This window comes from Trachinotus anak, unplaced genomic scaffold, assembly GCF_046630095.1.
Source record: "Trachinotus anak isolate AG129_WGS33_773 ecotype Australia unplaced genomic scaffold, CSIRO_AGI_Tana_v1 ptg000023l, whole genome shotgun sequence".
Lineage (NCBI taxonomy): Eukaryota > Metazoa > Chordata > Actinopteri > Carangiformes > Carangidae > Trachinotus > Trachinotus anak.
Genome location: NW_027273874.1, coordinates 2,294,943 through 2,315,688, shown reverse-complemented (window position 1 = coordinate 2,315,688; position 20,746 = coordinate 2,294,943).

The window sequence follows — 20,746 nt, the reverse complement described above, 5'->3', positions numbered from 1 at the left end:
TGAAGCATTTATCATCTAAGTGGATTGACAGAGGAGGGAACACATCTCCCGAGCCTTACTGATGTAGCCACCTGACTGTTATTCAATTACAGCCCAGCTTACTTCCTGGAGACTCTAAAGGCTAACAAGCCCCCTATTCCAGGAAGTAAGGAGGAGATGATGTGCAGTTATGTCAAGGTTCACTGAGACGCTAACACGAAGACAGTAACACCCCCACCCCCCACGACACCTCTAATCCCACAGCAGCTGGGTCGATGTGTGCCTTGCAGATCGATGGGCATTGGCAGGTTTAATTGATTTCTGTGGGAAAGCGATGCAGGCTCATCCAGCTGAAAGCCCGCAATCACCACCACTCGTACAAACAGCCACACGCACATTTGGATGCATGTGTCTGTGGCATGCGATGCAGACTGAGAGTAGATCAGGAGGCCAGGAGAGACCCGAGAAACTCACGGCTGCTCACGCTGCTGAGGAAAATGTGCAAACGGGTTTAAGTCTGACATTTTTCTCCTTCCTCATGGGATGAAGCTGTAATTCAGGACTCGAGTGAATGTAAACAGTGGGAAATCAGATCCCCAGATATGAGATTAGATATGTGATTTATAAATGAAGACTCTAATCAGAATTTGTCACAGTTGACATAACACAAATTACTACATCATTCACTTAAAACACCAGCAGAGAAGGTCTAGGTTAAAAAAAAAGTCTTTTTGATATCAGTATCTAATCATATCAGTGTGCTTCTTGAGTTTTATAGCCTGTGTGTTGCTGATACACACACACACACGAAGACACACATGGCTGGGCTGAAAAGGCTTTTAAAACCTAACCCCTCATGGAAAGCATTTATCAGACCTCTGGATGTTTGGACTCCTTCATCAGTGAATTTAGACGTCACCACACCAGTGGTGTGTAATCTACATGGCTGGATTGACCTGCCATAAAGCCTGGGGGCAAACATGAGCAGCTGGACCCCTATTAGCAGTTCGTCTAACCATTTCTTAAGTATATCTATATTAGAATACTACCTGGCCTAAGATTTTTTTTTTTTAATAGTAATTTGGTTGGATCTTGACATAGGAACTCTGGCATTACCCACAGCAGTTGCCCACTTTGCACTGTTGGTCATCCAGCCTTGATAAGTCATGTTCTGTTGCTTGATGTATTATTTCTCCTCCCTATAGATCCAGAACATGATCACACTGCACTGGTGTTGATGTGTCCATTGGATCCCAAGATATAGCCTGGTTCCAGACCTCTGAATCACTGCCAACATCTTGGATTTATTTAGTGATTCGTATAGTTGTGGTGTTGTGCCAATTGACAGCTGTGCTTGGAGAAAAAAGTGGACCAATCAAAGTTTTGTAGGCGGAATTAAGAATAGGGCATTTATCTTACCACATTGCTAGCTAGCAACACTGAGATGAAGAGTACTCAGAGAAAAACAGGGTCCCCAACATAGAGGAGCCCCCCAAAAAAGCCTGGAATTTAAAGTCTGTTTTATCTCCAATGCTCTTAAGCAATGATTAGTAAAAAAAAGATTAAAATCAGACTACAGAGCAAGAAGGAAAACAACCAGAGAGAAATTTAACAACTTAATGACCGAGCCATTACCTCACATGACCCCCTGTAGTAAGATGAGTCAATCAGTTTGATAGCAGGCTCTAATCCTGTTGTGCAGGTTTCTAAAGGTTTACCATGCTGCTGATTTGATGTAACAGAATGGGCTAGTACTTGTTGGAAATCCATTCTTCAGATAAAACTGGATTCCCATTAAGTCTTATTTGGTTGTCTTTTATGATGAAATATAGCAATTATGTACACAGATGTATTAAAAGACAAGGCATTCTCAGATTTTTGTGCTGCACCAGGAGAAAAAAAATGGCAACAAAAATGTCGACAAGTGGGCAGGTTCTGAAAAATTAATGTACAGAAATGACAAATCTTGACATTTGTTTGAACACTGGGAAAAGCCTAAAATTACCTGCTTCTAGTGCCACACAGATTGTTGCCTGGCATTAGCTAACGTCGCTTCCATGTCATCTGAAAATGACATCGCTGGGTGGGTGGATATGTCACTCACTAAAAGAGAAACTAAACAATGAATAAGAACTACCAAAGAAAGGGGTGACTTTTATGCTAATTCTGTTCTAAATATAGCAAACCTTCCCACTTGGAAAAATGGTGGAAAGACCAAACTGAAGTGCAGTAAGCAAAGTATATGTCAGTACACAACAATATATTTCTACAGTAAAGATTCAGCTTTCCAGTCAAGTGTCTATGAGACATGATTAATTGAGGTGTTCTGTTCAGACAAACACAATGTAATCTGTCCTTAATTGTTCATCTTTGCACATGATTGTCTGGACAATTCACTTGCACAGGAACAGCTGATAGTACTTGATCCAGTGATCTAGCTCTGAAAATCAGTGTTCAGAAGATATAACAATTATCTGGACCTAATCCATACAGAAATGCTTGAATGCACTGAGTGTATGTTAAACGCAGCACACAGAAATTATTTCTTGGCACACTATGTGCACCCTGGCAGCACCAGCGCCTTTGATTATCCGCTAAAACTTGAGCACTTAAATGGCAAGACATGTTTTGATTGCTTGAGAGTCTGCACATTCCCTTCAACACCATTCCAATTTTTTTTCATAGACCAATCAACAGCGTTGCACTGCCTAATTAATCTCCTTGAAGTTTTTGTGATTCATCATTTTATATCTTATTTGATGTCTTTGGTGTTCAATAACATGCAGATTTCTTGTTTTACCTCAGCAAACAGATGGCAGGGAAAGACAAGCTGTAGATTTTTGGATGGCTAACAAAGTATGTGGAGAAATGGATTTTAGCTTAAATCAAAATCTGTTTAGAATAACGTGGAAGAGGGTCACATTTATTTATGTTCTTTAGCTTAAGTTTCAGCAAAACCCAATAGTGATTTTGATCCTATTTTAAAAGGGAACACCAATTGTACATCAAACACAAAGCATCAAAGTCTGTTTACTGTTCTTGGGGAGTATTGCTGCATATGTGAAAAAGTTCGAAAGAAGTGAGCTTATCAGACCTCTGTAGCTCCTAATCTCTGCTTGAGGCCGGGGCTTGCGGCTACAATAGCTGCTGCTATAATAATGCTGCATTCACGTGCTCCTCAGATGGTCCCATTTCCCTTTTTGGTAAATTGTTCTTCCAACTTTGGTGTGTTCATGTGGTTTTTAGTGGGAATGTACAAAGAGGAGGTGATATATTTTATTGCTTGGAGCATTAAATCAACAGATTGATAGCCATTTCCAGTTACTGCTAATTAGTAACTTTGCTAACTGATCTATGTCACTCTATGAGGACAGCCTAATCATTTGAGACCGTCTTCTTGTAAAAAAACGTGCCCATAGGTAATTTGTGCAGCAGATCATTATGACCCATAGTTAACCAGGTTGTGATTGCTGTAACTATGACAACAAAGATGGTCTAGGAAGTGGGAAGTATTGATTTTAACCCACATCAGAATCTTTCCCTAAACCTAACCAAGTAGCTGTAGTGCCCAAGGCATGACTGTTATTATAGTAACCATGCCAATGAAGATAGATACGCTGCTATCGGTATCGTCTGTGTTTATTAATATAAACATGACAACCAAGGTCTGGTATACCTGCCACTGTGGGGGTGTTGTTTTAGGAGGCAAAAAAAATGTCCTGTATGGTTGTTCAGGTTGGAGGACTTGTTATTATTTGAAACCTAATATCTTATCACAAAATAAGTGTCAGTAAAATCATCGATATCAATGATCTGAATTTGCAAAATTAATCAAAAACTTCTGTTTCAAAACTTCACTTTTTCATTTTTTTGAATATTCCGACACCACATGAATGCACACAAATCTCAAACTGAATTGTCAGTGGTTGAGTTGCATTGTGGATAATGTAGGCACAAGGAAGAAGAATGTGTAGAATAATAAAAAAAGACAATATCTGTAGCTCTGCTGTATTGGTTTTGATTCCAAAATGTTAACAGGTTGTACGTTTTTCATCATAGTAGCATAACAAGTCACCTTTACTAGAGGTACACACTGTATGTTGCTTCATGTTTATATGTTGGTTGTAAGTTTATATACATATATCCTATTTATAGTGAGAGCATGTTGTCTTTCTCTGAATCTGAACCATACAAATCTATAGATGAACAAATCTTCTAACAAACAGCTTCCATTTGCATGAACATGTATGTGCTGTGCATGCAGAATGGTAACTATTGTTGGAGAGAAAATTAAACTGATTAAAAAGCAGTCTCCTGCCTTAGAAAATCACCTCCTCCTCCAATGTGAATATTAACTGCAGTTTGAATTAAATTAAAAAAAATATGTGCTTGAATGCAAAGAAAAGGCTCGCCCATTATACTTGCAATAATTTTTTAATCTGAGTTTAAGTAGGCGCCTGGAAGGAACATTTAATTTGCCCTTTGTAATTGCATTAGGTTTCATACGTTTAAAACTTCAGCTGCATAAGTTGTTGATTAAAAAAACACAAATCATGGCAGTTAATTCTTTATAATGGACGATCCCTGGATGTTAGTAATTTTGCTCTCTCATCATCCACACATGTATGAATTTTCACACACATGCACATGCAAGCCAATTCCTCTTTTATGACAGGAAATGTAACTGGTGTGGGAGTTTGTGTGGGTGATAGAACAAATGCCATTTAAACTTCAATTTCACTTTTGTTGTTTTTTAATGAGTTGATCTATTTAGTAACAATAGATGTATGTTATTCATATTAACAGGAAATGATCTGCTTAGCATTTACTAAGCCTACCCATCACCTTCAACTATATGTCACATTAACAACCCATGACTTTAAAAGTAAGTATCAGCATAAATGAGAGTCTCAGGGAGCTGAATCTCAGTGGAAATGTTGCCACACAGTTCATATTTCATAGCACACCTGCTAGCATTAATTGCATTCGCATACCCTGATATTCAGATGCAAACTGCTTTTAATACAAATTACTTCAGACAGCAAGTAATAACTTTTCCCTCTTTCACAACAGTTGCAGTCTCGCACATCTTTCATATTCAAGGCTCATGAGAATACACCCACGGCCTTCTAATCAGAGCTCGTTCCTCACATCTTTCACTCACACTAGTGTTTTTTCCAAATGTCACTCGCCTCGGTGCAGGTTGGGGTTGCATTAAGGATCAACTACATTTTCCATCTAAAAGATTATCTGTGAAATTAAATTCAGATCCTTATCAATATTCTAAAGCTATAAACATTGTGGCAGATTGGGCGTCTTAAGACACATAATAACCGAGCAGGTATAGTAGGTGCAGATCCATGCAGCCTGTCTGTGCTTCTCTTTCCCCCCTTTTTTCCTTGATCTCCATCAACCTCAAACCCCCTTGTAGCAGAGCATCAAGCACCACTCTGGCATGGACATGCTCTCTCCTTTTCACCCACAGGTTAGACCATCTACTTGATATTCTGTTGGAGTGTGGCTGTGGCCTGGCCTGCCTCACCTGGCTACCCCCTTGTTCTGCTCCTCCAAACTACCCGTGTCTATTAGGGTCAGTCCAGGGAAGTGGCCAGGCTGCATCACTCAGACCCCCTTTCTCATTGCTCACTTGGCCCACATGAATCCACAGGAAAACAAAATCTTTGCTGCTTTGTACCCAAAGAGCATGAACTAAAAAAGGTAGAAAGGAAAAAATAAATGCAGCTCCTGCTCATGACTAATGGGTAATCTAAATAAAGTTTTAGTTGGTACAGAAAACACCTGGACTACAATTATGTGCTTTATGTGCTTTTTAACACTTTTAGGACTGTTCGACAATATGCAGATAAGTCGAAAATTAAAGGAAAAACATGACTGAATGAGTTGAGAAACGTAAAAAATGCAAACACTTCCAATGCGTAGTACAAAGGGTCACTGAATGGTTTCAGGAGTATGAAAATGGAGTGAATCATATAGCAGGAGTTGTGATTCTCCAGGCAACACGTAGGCGAACACGCATTGGGTTCATGACATCTAGTTTTTTTGTTAGGGTCCTGAAGAGAGTTGAATCAACCAGTAAACTTGCTTGACACTCAGGTTCTCACAATAAGCTGCTGAGAATTGAAAGTTCTGTGTGTTGGCTACTCTGTGACCTATAGTTACCCATAACCCCCCTCTCTGGGTAGGTCCACAGAGATTTGACGTGTAGCATAGTTCTAGCTTCTGCCACCAGATCACACAAAGACGTGTGTACTTTTAGAAGATTTTGTGTTTTTAGAAGCGATGTGCTAGACTGTAATCTCAATCACCATCATCATCATCATCATCATCATCATCATCCAAACACTAAGGTGAGGTGATATTATTTGGGAGAATGGTGTTCCATCTATCAAGCAGAGTCCCAAAGACTTATAGAAACTCTATCAAGGAACACTGAAGCTGAGATGAGAAAGTAAAAAGCTCAAGGAAAAAAGCTAAATTTAACATTATGGTGGGAGGTGGTGATAAAAATATTCCCTGGTTACTTAACTCATCGTTCCAGGCCGGATTTTAAACTTTGTGGAATTACAGTATGCACTCTGTGATAGACATGGACATTCTGCAGGAAAATCGTGTAACCCTTGATACTCGTCATTTCTGTTTACATTCAGTCACAACGTCGTACATGAAGGGGAAGAAAACAAGGCACTGAAGCAGAAACTGAAAGCCTCATCTCCATTTGGAGAGAGCCACAGTTTAAGCATCACTTCCAAACTCCAAAACGTAATCATAAAATCTGGGAATCCATTTTCTTGCCTTGTGAACTTTCCCCATCCACCCATTCAACATTTGATGAAACCTAGTGCAGGGAGCACCTTATTAGTCCCCGTACAGGCATATAACATCGGTGTTAACATGTTTCTGTCTCTCAGATGGGCAAAAACATGTTTTCACACAAAAGTGTAATTTCACACTGAGCTGGTAAATGCAAAAGAAGAGAAGATGATCTCAGAGATCAATTTCAAAACACAAGGACATTGCTCCTGCTGGAATTTACATATCAGGGGGACCAGTGAGTTTGCTGAAAAACAATTGGCTGTAATTATTACTGGGGAGGCGGTGAAAAATTACCCACTTTCGCAGTGGAAGGGATTAAAATTACTGACCACTGGAAGTAACCCCACCTTTCCTATACACTTTTCCCACCAAAATTAGTGGGTATAAGCAGGTTTTTTAAACGCGGGTTTACACGCTAATAAAAGCTGATTGACCCCCTTTCTTCTGCCAGTCAAGTTTGCCTTTCTGTTCAGACAACAACTGCAAAGTGATGTGTGTGTTTTTAAAACTTATTTCAGGGCTGCAGCTCACTCTTTCATACTTGAACACATTGTAGCTGCAGTGTTTCGGGTTTAATAGCACCATGCAGGGCAGATGACAAGTCTGTCTACAGTGTCTATGCGCTGAAAGACGTTACAGCAGGGAAAGGGGTGAAAATTAGCAGATTCACCCAGATTGGAGCCGGAGCTGATAAATATCTGTGTCTAATGCAGAGTCATTTGACCCAGGTGTGAATGCCGATTGTACCCTTTTCCATTGCTGACAATAGCCCAGTATTAGCAGGTCTTAGCAGGTTTTTTGACTAGTGGAAAAAAGGCTCTAGAGAAATGGGGTGTGAATGAGGCTTTAGAATTATATTCCACAACCATTCTTCAAAGGATTTAAATGGCTACATTTCAGTGTGTTGCTGATCCTATTTGTTGAAATCCAGTAATTTAAGTGTTGGTGAAACAACAGTAGTACATGACTAATACTAACCTGATGAAGTGGAGCAGGTATTTTTCTATGAAGTGACTGAACTGCATTAAATAGTTTCTATTAGTTAGTTTTCTGTTCTTCGTTTCAGTCATTTAATCATGGCATGCTGCCGATTCAGTTTTCAGTGCCACAGCTACCCCTGTCCTTATGATACCTTGCATAAAAATGACATCAATGAGTTTCACGCAGTGCACTGCAGAATACAAATGTAAAATTTGGTTAAAAGAGGGTACTGCTTTTGGGTTGGCTCTGGTTGAGATATCAGAATCACAATCAGTAGAAAAGAGAAGTAGGCTCAGTGAATGCCTCGAAAAAATATTCTTTTTTAATCAGGCTTTAACATAAGACATCTTCCAAAACTATGCTTAGTATATATTTATCTACCTTTGAAAGAACACCAGTCATTTCATTTACAAGAAGGGTGAAGTCATGTCAAGTCAAGTCACTTAGTTTAAGGTGACAACTTAATGGCTCTTAGTGTATACTAAATTCTTAAATCCAAAATTTAAGAAAATGTTCTTCAAAGCAGTTCATGTAACTACAATGAACACATTCTTTTCTGTAAACTCCTTTTAAGATTCTCTGAGCTCTGTGAAATGTCTTTCATGAAAGATTATGACGCGGCAGGAGGTCCATTTTCCTGATGGCAGGGAGTGTTTAAAGAGGGAGAGGTCACTGTCAGTGCAGCGCCAGCCTTTCCTCTTTAATGACCCCTCAAAGTGAGAGTCCATCACTCCCCCTAATTATTGTTGATTGCATTCATTATGTCATGTCCTGATATCTTGGAGGCGCTGCTGGTGGTTTGAGCTAAATGGCAGCTAAGGGTTAGCTTGTTTCTCAAAGCTAATTGGACATCAGTTCTGAGAGGCAAACAGAGAGAGGAGAAAGTGTCTCTCATCAGCAGACTGTCCATTGTCGAATGTATTTTTTATGAGCTTGCAGACCCCTTGTGGAGCAGACTGAGGCCTAGGGTTGTGATGCTTGCGAGATGTCAAGCACCTCTTCCCAGAAATCCCCCAAGCTCTATTTTAATGAAATTAACAAGCTTGTGCTAAAGAATCTGCTTTTAAAAAATCTGCTGCATTGACATCTGATACAGCAGTGAACTACATTACTTAAATAAAGTTTATAAGAAGTAGCAGGAAGTTCTTGGGAAGCTTAATGGAAATTAAAAAGAGACACAGACATCTTAATTTTTTTAGCATCCACTCCAGGAAAGCATCTCCATTTATTACTCTTAAGATGCATTAAAAGAATGTGAGAAAAAAAACCCCCAAAAAACAGCCATTTGAAGGCACCAAAGAGAAATATTTTGTCCGCAGGTTACTTTTCTCCTGAAAAGAGAAAGAGAAAAGATTAGAAAAGCACTCTGGGAGCAATTCTAAATCTCACAGATCAGCAGTGAAGGGACAGCCAGGCAGGCAGCGGAGAGATACGGAGGCACAATGGTGAATCACTCCCACACCCCCCCACCCCCACCCCTCCAACAATACAAGACAGGGCCTGTGACTCAGAAATACTGATTCACCTATATGCCTGCTTGTACGGATGTGTACCCACACGTGCTGTAAATGCACCCACCATTTTCATACCATGTTGAACATGCATTTTGCGAGCTTAGGCCAATGTTTTGGGCTGCTTTCCAAATCTAGTAAAAAACTCTGAAGGACTGTGAGCATTTACTGCTGAGGGTAATGTCTATGAATATTAAATATCTGAGTGCTGAATTACTCCTTGCCACTGTTCCTAATGTCCTGTTTAAATGTCTGTAACAGTAGGTGAGCCAACATCAGCCAGCAGCCGGTGCTCACATCCACAAAGCTCACTTTCTTAAGGTGAAGCACAGAATTTTTTTCTTTTTCCTCCACCCTGGTTTCCCCTCATCAGCTTACTTCTCCAATGAAATCTCCTCTCTGTCCCCTTAATGCAGCTTTTTGCTTGTGTCTGCACGTAAAAGAGCTCAGGGCTCTTCTCTGCATTACAGAGATTGAAGAGAGACTGAGAGCAAAAGGGAGAAAGGGAGAGAGCGAGAGAGTCGGAGAGAAGTGATCCATTTCTCTGCTGTTTCTCTATCAGCAAACCCACACAAACACTTTTGATGTGTATATGCACTTTCCCACTTCCTGAGCATGTCGCTGTAAATTGCATGGTAAAAGCCTTGTAACAGATTTTGCATATCCTACCATATGTATGCAGGATGCATGCGACTTGGATGAATTGCATGTGTAAATCCTAAAACTGTCTTACAAATCTATGAGACTTAGAACTTGGAGAACATGCAGTGCCACAGCAACCAGCGAAGCTATAGCATTAAAAGACAATTATAAGATAATGGTGAATGCTAAAGCGTTTTAAAACTGTAGCATGAGAGGAATAATTCACTAAATTGACTGATTGTGGTCAAGAGGCAGCAGCTGCTTTTCGACCAGCTTTAAATATCATGTTCCAGAAAGCAAACCTGTGTGAGTCACTCCCAGTAGCAGTGAAATATTGACTGAGTTGACTGCTCAGAGTTTAACTGTGCTCTAAACCTGATGGCTCTTCCCAGGGGTGGCAAGAGCTGGTCTGGTCAGACCTCAGGCTCTTTTCAAACAGGCACACACAGCAATACAGATACAGTATATTCTCCATGCGACCCTACACAGTCAAACATGCTAGCTGCATCCCAGCACATACCTCACCGCTGACACCTCAGCAGTGAAGAAATTGCTGCCAAAATTGAGAGACACTTCGAGAAACTGTCCAATATTAGAAAAAACCAACAGACAAATGCAGCACAATGTTCCAGCACTCTCAGAGTATTTCACTGTGTTATATATACTGTGCCACTGGACTGTGTGATGCTCGCTGAGGGGGCCGGTTTGAGCGAGATGGGTACTGACGATGGTGGCACTCTTCACCACATGGCACCTGTCAGTGCCTGTGCTGACATGTGGGACTGAGGCGCACCTCCTCCCCGCCGAACCCTCGGATAGAGAGAGAGAGAGAGAGAGAGAGAGAGAGATATATGGCAGGTAGCCTTTAAAAGTCTGCCGCTTGGCAACACTGCATCATTAACGGGCCTGCTGAAGGCCCGCGCTTGGCCTGCCTCCAGGTAAAGAGAGGGAGGGAGTTCAGCAGTCTCCTTGCCGCCACCCCCCCCAACCCCCCCACCCCCCCACCCCTTCTCATATATCCTTCCCTATGCAAAGTCAGCACTCCCAAACCATCTACCTTTAACACATCAAATACATGCCCGCCAGCCTCTTTTCAAACTGAGTTAAAAAAAAAAAAAAAAAGAACAACAGGAGCAGTGAAGAGAAGGTGGCAGGATGTAACCATTAGGGTAGCCACCTGGTGGCAGATGCTGCTGCTCTCAATTGTCCCCATTCTCTACCCTCTCCTATCTCTTAAATTGCACTGAAACAAACAAAAAACTCAAGCTCAATTCCCCATCTCAAGTTTAGGTCAAGTGGCTCCCCCCTAATACAACCCAGTTCACTGTAAAATACCAATTACTGGTTAAAAGAGAAAAAAAAAAAGCCCTATCCAAACAAAAGCAGCTAAGAAAAGGTCATCAAAGAGGTCTACCTCTGCTCGAGTGGGCACAAATCACTTCTCACAGTTATCATCGCTCCCTCCACACCCCAGGCCCTGATTCACAGGGGAAAAAAAGGAAGCTGCATATCTAAGAAGGACAGGCGAGGGGGATGATGCTGGGGGTCAGCTGATGTACCCTGCCCTTTAGCCCGCAGATTTATGGCACCTTCAGATGAGCATCAGGGGAAAGGTGTTGGGTGGGTTTGATGTGTTTTACGAGCCACGCGTACTGCCCAGTCTGTAACCATTACAGGAATGTTAGGGAGTAATCCATGAAGTCGACACCTCCCATAAATGACTATCTGACGGCAGCTTCCATGCTTGTGACATGCGAAAAAAAACCTCATTAATTTCATCAGTCTCAGTCTGTGAATAAATGTGTACACCGCTTTCTTGCATTCGACCTTCTTGTGCACCATCATCATTTCGTGTGCTTTCATCATTGTGTGTCCGCTTCTTCACAATGCAATGCACCAACTATGACTGGTCCTCTAGGGAACATTTCTACTGCATTAAGGGCCATCTGTTGGCCACCGGGGAAATTGACAGTTGCTGTGATCATCTGATAATGATCGTTCTAGCCCCAACCCCCACCTCCAACTCACGGCTACTTCATCAACACCTCATAAACACAGTCACTGTAGTTCAGACTGTGTGTTGCTTCTCAAGGGAAAACTTCACCCTCCAGTCATGATAGGGCCCAACCTTGAAGGCAAGTTATGCATACAAGAGCAACAATAAGACAATCTGCCATAGTGGCTGGCATTTATATTTGCTTATGAGAAAAATGTCCCAGGTTTGTTTAACAGAGAGCATTTATTATTAAATGAGGTGGTGTTTTCATGTACAGGCTGGTGTATCCTTGACTGCACATGGATGAATGCTTCGATGGCCAGATTCGATTTTTAAAAAAGACAGTGTGTACTCCAGTGCTTGCAGCATGACTGCTTTTTGTTTTCTTAATGTACTTTCCTACTACATATTTTCCTGTGGGATTCTTAAGCTGATACAGAAACCTTAAAGCTGCACTCATCAATATTTTCATATTAACAATGGATCAAATAGCTATGTGTAATGTCAGAGGGTTTACTTTTAGTGAAGAACTCACAAAGAGTCATCACACAATGCTGTAGTTCCCTTCAGCTCTATGGAACTGTGTTAGCATCTTTCAGCTCTTTGTTTTGGTTATGGCCCATACATTTACTGTTATGGTTTAACTTTTTTTTGCTTTTATAAACCTCATTTCAAGCACAAGCAGGAAAAAAAAAAAAAAATTGATAAACGCACTGTCTTCTTGCTGTCTTCATGAATGATTTCACATTGGGATCAGCTTGTTTCATCGATTTCCTCCCTTCATTAAGATGTGGTTTCCTAAGGGCGAGATTCACTGAGGTCTCATCTAAACTGTTTTGACCTGTTTGTTAATAGTCACAAATCAAACGGTAAATATGAATGAAAACCATTACATCAGTGACCCATGGTGCTCTGTATGTGAGGAAGCAAAGCTCTCCATTAGCTGGCGGAAATTCAAAAAATGAACAATTATGTAATGAAAAAAAAAAAAATGTCCACCTGTCTTTGCTTTTCATCTCAATCTCAATTTGATAAACAACACCCAGTAGTAGAGGTAGACATTGATGGGAAATAGTACCTAAAATGAAAAGGGTCAATAAAAAAACCAATTGATTTTCAAAAAAAAAAAACACAAAAAGGCTTAAATTGCATGCTTTATACAACTATTGATCTCACCCACAATATTTTCAACCATTTGCAGTAGAACCAACTGGAGCCCAGCTTTCTGCGTCAACCCCGAATGTAAACCTCACACCCAACAAGAGTAAAAACAAACCTTTTTTATGTCTCTCATGGCCCAGGTGTTGAAGGGTATGGCTGCCACTGCTGTGAGTGATCTAACAAGGAGGGGTGATGAGGAGCTGAAACAGTGTAACCATTATCTATGATCCTGGGCCAATTATTTCACATTGTCGTGATCGGGAAACTGCTTTAAAATTCTTCTTCCCCCCCCCAAAAAAAGCTCGATGTTTCACTCAGGCTCCTCGTCTTGGTTTGGCTGCCACGCTTGGCTTCTCCCTCAACTATACAGAAGCATTGATCACAGAGTCGTGAGGTCTTGCTAACAGAGCTTCGGTGATGTGTTAAGGCTAACAAGGTGAAGAAATAATAACGAGCAAACCCAAAGAGGAGGGCTCTGGCTCTTCTCTGACCCTTCTACACTGTTACTCTATCAGAACCATGCAATATGTTACTTCGTCTGGAATAGATGGCCTCTAAGTGGAAAGTATGGAAGAGGTGTTCGTTATCCATGACCTTGTAGTGCCTAAACTTGCACTGCGAAGGACAAAAATTAGAGAAAAACTCTTGAATAGCTTTGGGGTCTTTTCATCAGTGTACCTAGCAACATGAATCATCAGAGGCTGTGGGGATACAGCTGTAATACTCTGATAAATATCAGTTGTATTTATTTTGTTTTCCTCTCCTGGTAATAACTTAATGATAAACTGCCTGAAAAATATTCAGTTGTCCCAGCAATGGTTAAAATCATTTAAATAGGTTGAGATAAATAAGATATTAAAAAGGTATAAATAACTTCAGTTAAAATGTGTACCTTTTAAAAAAATTATATTTCATGGGTTTAAAATGGAAAAAAAAGGAAAAGTAAGTTAAAAGTAACGTGCAATGAGCAACGTGTTAATGGCGTAGAGCAGAGACTCCGGGACGGTGTGTGTTATCTCTGTGCTGTCGGATATGTCGGATATATGCTTGCACGGATGGGACGAGGATCGCCGGGTCGTCGCTGAGGGCTGTCGCCGACGAGGGAGCTGCATCGACGGGGGAGTGGTTCGGCATCTGCAGCCTGGTCCCGCTGGTTTCGTAATCACACAGAGGTACCCACAGTCATTACCGCAACCATCATGAGCAAGTAAGAGTGCACTCAGGCTGAGGTTTTGGCATGTCAGCAAAAGCTGTTGGACAAACAAATCGTCATTATCTCCCACCGAAGCAACTTTGAGCAGCTTGTTGCCCGGCGTGAGATCCTCGGTTGATGATGTAAGCCTAGGCACTTCAGGAGCACCTTCAAAAACATATTATTTTATCAAATGGCTCAGCGCTCGATGTCTCAGTTTTAGTACTCTGAATAAAGTCATATCAGACCAGAACATCGTCAATGACGCACGAATAACAAATCAGAAAAAGTGTATAGCAGTGGTGGAAATTACATTTACTTACCTAATGTACTTGTCATGTAAATTCTCAGGTACTTGTACTTTACTTGAATACTTTTATTGCACTTATAGTGAGAGGTCTGTCTACCTTTCAGATTTACATACAGAAGAACATATGATTATGAAAACACAAAGCTTTGCCAAAGATTAAACCAGCCGTTAAATCTGTTAAATTTGTTTTGTGCCATCTTCCACTGAACCTTGACTTTGCAGAAAAAAGCTCAAGGCTTGATCATCTTCAGAACAAAAGACAGAACTGACCGAGCTGACGACAAAGTGACTTAAACTGAAAAACAAGGACACTTACATCTACAATTTGGGTTAGGTTTTCCTTTTTCCATCCATTCATTTATCATACTACACCCCTGCCTCCTATCAGAAAACCAAAATAAGACACCTTTCTGTCAACTGCCATCAAGGAAAATTACACTGATGAATTACTCTATTTACTTTTAGGTTTTGATTATGCTAATATTAAACTGGGGAAGTGTTTAGGACAGGAATAAACAGGGGCTGTAAAAGCACAAAATTGCATCATTAAAATGTCATATTCCACAAGGGTGAAAGTGGAATTTAATTCATTTAATCAGAAAATTACTCTTATTGAATAGATAGAGGCGGGGAAGGTGGGGAAAATAACTTTGAACCAGAGGTTATTTAACAACAAAGCAAAAGTCAAAGGCTTTTTTTTTTCAGTGATTGTAATGGATTTTGAAAAAATCTATGGGGTGTCATACATCTCTCCTGGCTGCACAGACATATGACATTCATGACAAATATTTACAAGTTGAATTTAAGACAGCCCCGTGCCCTCCATGGCAGGGAAATTTTGAAAAATAGGTGCTATGCTAGCACGGACACTAGGGATATGACAATCCATGATTAGAAATTGATTTTTTCTTTAACCCCAGGTCCAATTATCGGGGTTTTATGTTTGATGGGACCATAATGGTGCCTATCTGCAAATGCAGGCTGTCGCGGCTCGTGCCATTTTGTTTTCTTCTCCATCAGGTTTGATCGAGCTGTAATTGATTCACTAATTGCCTTTAATTATAAAGCAAATGACTTCTTTCTACCAGGCAAGTTGGGTTATCTGTTTTGGTGGCTATCAAAGAAGAAGTTAATAAACTGGATGATAGGGTTAATAATCACAATCAGTGCTGTAATTCTCATTAGATCCAAATAAGCATAAAGAAATTGAATTACTTCATGAGCATATAATTGCTTTGTATGACATCTTCTGCAATCTTGATAACAAGTATATCCAATTGTTTGCGGAGTAAAACTTAAATCAATCATTTATTATGAGGAATTCCATCAGGGTCGTTGTTATTTCTTTAAAAATAAAAAGTATTTTGCTTTTTATTCTTGTCTCTTTGTTTATTCTGCGGTGGAGGTTACGCCAGAGTAGCTGCCACTAAGCTATTTTCCACTTATTGTGGGAAATGACTCACAGGACAGACATTTTCCAGCACATTATTTCTAAAACAAAAGTTCCCTGCTTGTTGGGGCAGAGGAAAAAAACAAAACAACCCCCCCCCCACCCCCACCCCCCACCCCCACCCCCACCCCCTCCCAAAAAAAAACAAAAACATGCAGAGATTTCTGCTGCTTTTGCCGTTGTTGTTGAGTTAAACACACCGCTTGCTTCACCACCCCTGATAAATAAAACATCGGAGTGCTTCAGGAGAAACGGGGCTGCCACCCTGCCTGCATCACCCTTTCCCTGAATGCACTGTGGACACTGTGTCTCTGCTTTGACACCACACACACACACACGCACGCACACACACACACACACACACACACACACACACACACTGCTTTTCACCCCTTGGCACACTCTCACTAGCCCTATCCCACCCTACATTCACATGCCCTCATAGTCACTCTGAAAATATTCATGCTTATTCTGAAACATTCGCTTGTAATCTCCCCCAGAGTGTGCACAGCCTCACAGGACACACAGCACATGCACGGTAGTCGCTACGCACATATGTATTTACGTGCATGCCTGCAAATGCCTCTGCACACAAAGACAAAGCTGAGATTGAAGACACAGATAATTCTGCTGCATTAGCTCCTCGCTTTAATGTTTGAATAATCCCCTTGAACATTTATTGGTTTTTCTTCTGGATAATGTCACTAATAAATGTTCCAGGCACAGGGGATAAACTACACTGTCGCTGCAAGGAAAACAGGAGAGACTCTTTTACTTCCTAACCCATGGACTAAAACGTGACCGTTCCTAAACATCTAATACTCTGCTCTGTCAGCAGCAGCATGCTCTCAGACTCCAAACCGTGCTCCATACAAACCCTCGCTGAGTGCTTTCTGCACAGTCAAACATCATACATTCATTGATAAGACCTGCATGCATAATTGAAACCACACGGTGAATGGCATGACATGAGAGAGAGAGGAGGAAAATATATATCAATACGGCTGCGTCTGGGCACCTCCTTTTACTGCCGCGTAAATATAAACAAGAAAACGAACAAAATGGGGGCCCAGAAAGACCCCATGAAAATTTAATGGTTGGATATTATTTAGCCCTGCCTGGCTGAATGGCAGATATAAGGTTCAAAAGATTTCTTTTTTTTTTTTTTTTTTTTTTTTTTGTCTTGGGCGAGGACCACATTGTAGCACGTGAGCTGAATGCAAGTGAAGGGTTCCCACTGTGGGGATTTGTTCTGAGACTCTAACACCGTGATGGTGATGAACTACAGATGTAAGGCAGAGAGTAAAAAGTCAACTGTCTGGTGAAATACAAATGCTGATGCATAATTTTGGACAGGTCAGCAACATGATGTAAAAGCCGGTGGGGAGAAAATGACTGTTTGAAGGTTGTGCTGGAGAGGGCTTTCACAGATGCTTATTCTCACAGCAATACACAGAGAATATATTTGAAGGTCTGCTTCTCTCACTGCACATGAACTGAAAGTATAAATTGTCGAGATGCGATGAATTGAACAAACTCAATAATAAGCACTGTCACACGTTTTTTATTTAAGTCTTAAACCTGCAATCTTTTTCTTTTTTGGCCACTTGGGGGCAACAGGAACAAGCTGTGAACACAACGTTGTCATATCTGCTGTGTCTCAATTTGGTTACATCCATACTCACACTCATGGCAACACAAGTATTGCAAGTTTGGCAATGTCAGTACACTATAAGTACCCGTATGTTGAGTGTAAAATGATGGACACTTCTCACCCTCAACAGCTGCCATCTCGGCTAGGTAGCAGTATGGGAGGGGCCACAAACATATTTTCAGACTTGTGGAAATGGTGGCTGAGGATGGAGGACATGTCTGCAGTGCAAATGGTGACCTAATTTTCTTGTTGCATGACACAGTGGGCACACACAGGAAAGTAAATTACTTTTGGTGGGCAATAATAACGGTCAAATGTTGCAGCAATCGTAACCTCTTAAGGTGATATGGCAAACTTGTTCGCTGTATAATAGTTGCTTATTCATTTTGGTACTGCTGGACAGATCCACCTATTCAATTTTTTTGTTCCAGTCTCTATAGAGGCTAAGGTAAGCTACTTGCCAGGCCTACCCGCTCCCTCACAAGCTTCTCATCTTACTCTCAGCAAGAAAGCAAAGAAGTGTATTTATTAATATTACTATTTGCTACTATTACTTTAAAGAAAGAGGACCAAATCCCCTCAACATTTAATTTCTCACACAACATAACTCACTGACGCTTGAAGGAGCTATATGTAAGGTTTTGCTATTGCTACATAGCCAACGTTAGCATTAACAACAGTTTACTTACCAGTCTATAAGACTTTATTCCTTTAGTCACCGAGAACTGTCTCTTGTGGTGGAAAGCAACCTTCTTCTTCTTGTATTTCTTTCACTTCTTTTCCTCTGCTGAAGGTATTCAACAGATTGTATAATCCTTAAGATGGCTGCCATCTGTTCAGTAACCACTGAGGACATCCTCCAGCTTACCAATGTAACTGATGGGATATAATGATGGATTACAATATTAGAGATTATAATGAGAGAATATTTAACTCTTCACCTATGTCAGACAGTATGGTAATGACTGAGAATGGTTTATCACTGATGAAACAGATACTACAAGTGTCCAGTTCAGTTTAATATTTCAAATGATAATATTGGAGCCAACCCAAGCCTCACAGGGCACAGTGCAATAATCAATCACAAATCACCTACTTAATTGTTTCCACTGCACCTAACCTGCATGCCCCATATATGCAGGAGAGAATACCATGAGTTAGCTCTCCTCTCTTTTTTTGTTTTTGTTTTCTATCTATCTCCACTGTCAGCTTTCTAATAGAGGCAAATGATACCAAAACCTTTGGTTAGTCTATCAGATATATTTTACATTAGATACATTTATGTAAGTGTTGAAATGAAAATGACTGAGAGTAATGCATGCTAACTGCTATCCAGGGTGAGCATCGCTTTCAGTCTGATACCATCGTAGATATCACAGATGAAAATGATTAACCACATGAGTGAGTGAATGGTGAGTTGCCTTGGGTTAAAGAAATTATGTAACGCAAGAGAGAAAATAGTACCCTGAAAGTGAGTCAGCTGCCAGAAAGTGCTATCAGTTCTCTTTTTCTCTTTCGTAACTTTACCTCGCAGAGAATGTAGTGTGAAGAATAACGGCTAATCCACTGAGAGGATGTCTTGGACTATTCCAGGAGAGAAAAGGCTGCTTCAGCAAACAGCAAAGTACAGGAGCAATGACAAGCCACTCGCCCCCACACCCCCTCCCACACCCCCTCCTCCTTCCCTCCCTCCTTCCTTCCCTCCTTCCTTCCTTCCACACTTTACATACAAATAGCTGTCAAAATAAAATTGCTTATTTTGAATAAGAATATTCCTGGGACGAAAACACAAATATATCAAAGGACAAAGCAGCCTACTGGAACAGACAGTGAAAGCATGAAATAAGATATTAATGTGTTCTAAATTGAAAGACGTTGCTTTATGACTTTGCAAATAAAGTCACTTTCATCAGTTTTTTAATATAAATGTTATTATTTTGGATGTTCCTTTCCTGGATGCCTCCCATTGTGAAGCATAATGATGTTTTTCATCGCGAGAGGTCACTGTGGTGTCTTGATAGAGTGACCTTTTGAAAAAGCAAGGTGAATGTGACTATTAGTTTCTATTGAGACACAGGGAGGTATTAAGTACTCATAAGGTAATTATGTATATTATTTTACACAAAAAAACAAAAACATTTATTATTTTATTGCCACTGCATCAGGAAGTATTGGTATGCCTGCTTTAAATGCACACTGTACTAATTCTATATATGCTATATATTATATGATATTGTACTATGTACTATAATACAAATAATATACAAATGTTATACTTATATAGACTAATTGTATATATTAACTAATTATTTATATTTATATAGTTTGCCACAATGTTTACTTAAATTGCGTGATTTTTCAGTGTAGTTTTGAATGTGGTGTCACAAAATATAAAATGCTGTTTTAAATCCTTTGGAATTAAAATGTATTTGTTGTTTTGAGTTTTTCCCCATGTGAGATTGGTAGTATTGTTTTAAAAACTAAGCAACTATTGAATTTTTATTAATTCTATTTGAATTCCCCTAGGCACCCCCTTGCATCATTTCCTGTTCTTCTAAAATGCAAATGCAGGTCTGCATACATTTTTGGTGTACTGAAAGCCAAAATAGTGCAACATGAGTGTAGTGTACACTGCATAATATTAGTATATAGTGTGGTGTTGGGACACACAGCAGATGACAGAAGAAAATACATAAAAAACTCAGAGACATGGCATGATGCTGCAGCTGAATTTAAAACTGGTCACACAAAGAATCAAATCTGAGCTGTGATGACATTTACGGCCGTCAGTATAAATCGTTGCAGCTAAATTTGATCAGAGCAAGCCCATGAGGTGAAAGGTCAAATTGCACTCGAGCCGCTGTAAGCTGTCACTTCATTGGGCTTCTGCAGTGCCATAATCACTGACCATTATTAGCTTCAACACATAATCTGAGGCATGTGAGGCAAGAATGGCCGTGGAATTATGTTTGTGATATTCGTTTTGATTTTAAGCAACAGCCAAATAGATAGAATAATCAAGAAAAATGAGACGAT